Below are 4,953 nucleotides of genomic sequence, written 5' to 3' on the forward strand. Positions count from 1 at the left end.
TGCACTGTCACAGCGTGATCGCATAAAAAAACCAACAACATTAATATCAATAATCAATCGAGTCTCACTGTCTTTCACCTTTAATTTAAGTATACCTATACATGGCCCTGGTAAGATTCTTCCAGTTACTGTAACAGACACAACTCCTTCTGTTCCAAATCAAACAGGAACCGTGGTTTTAAAGAAATAATATTTATCACTTCAGTTCAATGATTCCGATCGCTCTCTGCTCGAATCCAGTCATCCCGCTGATGCTCATCGCTCAAGATCTCCCAGTCCTTTGATGAAATCTGGACACCAATCAAACGATAAATCAAAGATAATAATCGAAGAATTATTGTTGCAAACTGCAAAGACTGGAGAAGACTTGTTGACGCCTTATGGTCAAGCCGGAGCGAAGAGTGTTAAGTGAGCTGGTAAGTATTGTTAGATATTTCGTGCTGGATGACAAGGTCTCAGCTGCTATGACGAGAGCCGCCAGATAGGAGCAACGAAGGTATTGTGTTGAATTAATCGATTTCGGTGTTGTTGCTTCTTCTTTGTTCATGGGCTGCAACTACAACGCTCACTCGTATGCACACGAGTGGGCTTTTACGTGTATTACCGTTTTTACCCCGCCATGTAGGGAGCCATACTCCGTTTTCGGGGGTGTGCATACTGGGTACAGGATCTTTAACGTGCGTATTTGATCCTCTGCTCGTGTATATACACAAAGGGGGTTCAGGCACTAGCAGGTCTGCACATATGTTGACCTCGGGGAGCGAAAAATATCTCCACCCTTTGCCCACCAGGCGCCGTTACCGAGATTCGAACCCGGGGCCCTCAGATTGAAAGTCCAACGCTTTAACCACTCGGCTATTGCACCCGTTGGTGTTTTTGTTCGACTTGATAAATGCGTGGCATGCCAAGTTTAGTCCTGGCAATCACAAATGATTGAACCAGGACGTGTTTGTTCTGATCTCATTGCCATCTCCTAAAGTGAAACTGGCACTTACAATCTCTTTCTCAGTCCACAATGTACAACAAAAGCATATCTCTACTGATACTAGACAAAATTGACTAGTACGTACAGCTTTTGTTTGAACGGTTAAGTTAGTTTATGCATCAGAAAAAAACAACCATGGTATTAATTTTCAGCAACAACAATTGCAAAATTTGTGGCAAGGCACACGCTGTGTGTGAGGACAATAACATAAGAAGGCTCAAGTTAAAAAGAAAAGAAAAAAAAAGAAGAAAAGAGAATTTGTCATTTCATCCTGAAGCTGTACGTTTCAGTTAGCTGATTAATTTCAAATAAGTAAATGACAACGGTTCTGTTAATCAGTTGTAAAGAATGTATAATTTTACATACACATTATCCGACAGCAACACAACAACGAGAAATTATCACTAAAGATCAGCTCCAACAACAACAAACAACAACAGCAACAAAGAAACAATACACACAAAATCCCTTCAAACTCACTTCCAAACGAAGGAATCCAACCCACAAGATCACCACAATCCCCTGTAACCAAGCCAATCTCGTTTCTCAGAACAAACGTAATCCCCCTCAACCCTTCAAGCACCCGGGCGTGTTGTCATCAACACCAAAGTACACCCCCGACAAAGATCAACGGTTTTCCTTCCGGGATGAATGACTGAATGAGCACCCACCTCACCAGCCTGTTATCAATGTGGAACGGATGACCACCTTCCACATGCCGCTGTTACCGCAGGCCACGATCTCCACAGAAAATCTTCCAGCAGACAGGCAATATGCTCACAACATTCACAAACAGTTCCCAAAAGAAACACACACACAACCACAAACACAACAATAAAAAATAATAGTTATACTAACACCATATAAAAGACTGGAAACAGATTCTGTTTTTGACGTCCAGGTCTATTTGTTGGGGAGGTGGGAGGGTTGTGATTTCACATGGAATGGAATGAAATGCTCAGATCTTCAATCAAGCTGCTTGCTGGTTTGGGGAGGTTGATGGAAACAGAAAGTTATGTTCGTAGTTGTAGCAAGCAGGCAGCCAACACGTTGCTTTCGGGTGGTCCGGGAAGAGCCAGGGATGTGCACAGAAACTTGGTGAGATAGAATCTCTGACGTGTGGAAAGCGATGACTTGCTTGCTGCGTTCCTGCGACAGACGGAAAAGTGTCTTTTAGATGCTATCTGCTCAGGACATGTTGTGTTTACGTCCAACTGCACACCTTTCATAAATAAACATGGTGCGGCGTTGAAAACGTGCACGCAAGCGCACAGACATACTTAAAAAAGAAAGATAGGGAGCCAGACAGGTCGGCACGGCCACGCGTGCACACACACACACACACACACACACACACACACACACACATCTCGCACAGCGAGTTCCACCTTTAAAAGTCTCGAGCATTATTCACGGAACAACGCGATTTTTAACATCTACGACTCTTCGCGAGGATCCTGACTGTCTTAAACCCATGGAAAGCCATCCACATCTCATCTACGAATGATCACGATAATAATAATAATAATAATAATAATGATAATAATAATAATAATAATAATGAAAATGATAAACCATTACTTATGTAACAGCAGATAGGTTAAAAACAATCACTGCAGGCGTCGCTGATGAAATTACATCAAACACAAGGACAAGAGGAAAAAAAACATGTAAAGTCTTTTAAACTTGTATGTTGATGCGAAGAAAATGATTATTTCATTCAGTCTCCAACGAATGACGGTCTTTGATGTGAGTAAAAGTTTATTACATCTCAAAACATGATTTGGTCGGGTTTAATGGTTGGATATTAAAGCTTTCTTGCCCTGTTATTGTTGATACACTGACATATAGATTGTTGTCACGATCAACAGTTAAAACGTCTTTTTTTTTCAATTTCGTCATTCTTGGGGAAGACGGCATGGATCCGGCTTTTGCGACGATAGCGTTGCCATACATGTGTGAGCAGTGTGGTCTGTGCCGCTCGTGCGGTTATTAGGTTTCTGAGTGAACTGTTCATGGTTCACATTTCAGCTCCTCTCTCTCTTTTGCTCGGACTTCACAAAGACGGTTTTGGACTGGAAGGCCTTCTGGTTGGTCTGTTCAGTGGGACCCGGTTCCTCTTCATTTGTTTGAAGAGGGGGGGGGTGGCGGTTGGCTGTTCGGTCAGCCAGGAATCAGTTTGGGTTTCTGCAGGCGGCCAGGTGGAAGAGGCTGAGTTCCAGTCTCTGGAAGTTTGTTTCTGACAAGGTCTCACCGGCTGTTGAGGTAAGCTTGTTTACTGCCATTATGCTAGCTCTGTGTCGCCAATTATCTGGCGTATATCATTCAGTTTGTTTGTTTTTTTATCCGCTAATGTGCTACGTTTTTCTCGTAATTTCGTATTGTCTAAAGTACTCCCAGGAACGGTTTCGCAACTATATGCTTTGACCGGTGGTCTATTAAAGTTTGGGCGGGAGGGGCGCAACTTCCCTGTCTCTACATTGATATGGAAATATATATTTTTGAATAAATTAATAATTTTCTCATGATGAACATGTTTCGCCATAGAGAGAGGTGGACATTCCACAGTCTATGTTCAGTATTACTCTCTCTCTGTGGCGGGGGCCACGGGGTTGTCTTTCCGCCCGTCCCCCCCGGGTGTGGTGGGGGTGGGGGTGGGGACGTGCAGTCCCGTCCCTCGTTTTCCGGTCCGGCCTTTTACTCCTCCCTTCTTTCCAATCCCTGGTTCTTTGTTCTGTACTTCTGTGTATTTGGAAGATGTACATTTTCCTATTACTTTCTTCTTTCCAATCCCTGGTTCTTTGTTTTGTACTTCTGTGTATTTGGAAGATGTACATTTTCCTATTACTTTCTTCTTTCCGATCCCTGGTTCTTTGTTTTGTACTTCTGTGTATTTGGAAGATGTACATTTTCCTATTACTTTCTTCTTTCCAATCCCTGGTTCTTTGTCTTGTACTTCTGTGTATTTGGAAGATGTACATTTTCCTATTACTTTCTTCTTTCCAATCCCCTGGTTCTTTGTTTTGTACTTCTGTGTATTTGGAAGATGTACATTTTCCTATTACTTTCTTCTTTCCAATCCCTGGTTCTTTGTTTTGTACTTCTGTGTATTTGGAAGATGTACATTTTCCTATTACTTTCTTCTTTCCAATCCCCTGGTTCTTTGTTTGGTACTTCTGTGTATTTGGAAGATGTACATTTTCCTATTACTTTCTTCTTTCCAATCCATGTTCTTTGTTCTGTACTTCTGTGTATTTGGAAGATGTACATTTTCCTATTACTTTCTTCTTTCCAATCCCTGGTTCTTTGTTTGGTACTTCTGTGTATTTGGAAGATGTACATTTTCCTATTACTTTCTTCTTTCCAATCCCTGGTTCTTTGTTTTGTACTTCTGTGTATTTGGAAGATGTACATTTTCCTATTACTTTCTTCTTTCCAATCCCTGGTTCTTTGTTTTGTACTTCTGTGTATTTGGAAGAGGTACATTTTCCTATTACTTTCTTCTTTCCAATCCCTGGTTCTTTGTTTTGTACTTCTGTGTATGTGAAAGATGTACATTTTCCTATTACTTTCTTCTTTCCAATCCCCTGGTTCTTTGTTCTGTACTTCTGTGTATTTGGAAGATGTACATTTTCCTATTACTTTCTTCTTTCCAATCCCCTGGTTCTTTGTTTTGTACTTCTGTGTATTTGGAAGATGTACATTTTCCTTTTGCTTTTCCTATTCTCCGACATCGTGTATTTGTCAGCCTCTCCGTTTCTTCTTCAGGCTCCCCTCCTCCTCATTTTTCTTTTATTCCACCACCGGGATGTTCATCGTACTTGCAAGGGTGTTTCAGCTATTTTTCCCCTTCCCGTCATGACGTGGTCGTGAGTCAGCTCTGTTGCCCCTTCCCGCCATGACGTGGTCGTGAGTCAGCTCTGTTGCCCCTTCCCGTCATGACGTGGTCGTGAGTCAGCTCTGTTGCC

General features: G+C 42.0%; 1 protein-coding gene across 1 annotated transcript in view; it reads right to left on the reverse strand.

Moving 5' to 3' along the window:
• LOC143297394 (adipokinetic hormone/corazonin-related peptide receptor variant I-like) overlaps window positions 1-62 on the reverse strand; it is a 237,478-nt gene extending 237,416 nt beyond the window's left edge. The window contains exon 1 of the mRNA XM_076609726.1: window positions 1-62. This exon is cut by the window's left edge and continues 737 nt beyond it. The gene's annotated coding sequence lies outside the window, so the exon portion shown is untranslated.
• Between the last annotated feature and the right edge of the window lie 4,891 nt (window positions 63-4,953).

The sequence above is a fragment of the Babylonia areolata genome, chromosome 22 (assembly GCF_041734735.1).
Source record: "Babylonia areolata isolate BAREFJ2019XMU chromosome 22, ASM4173473v1, whole genome shotgun sequence".
NCBI lineage: Eukaryota > Metazoa > Mollusca > Gastropoda > Neogastropoda > Buccinidae > Babylonia > Babylonia areolata.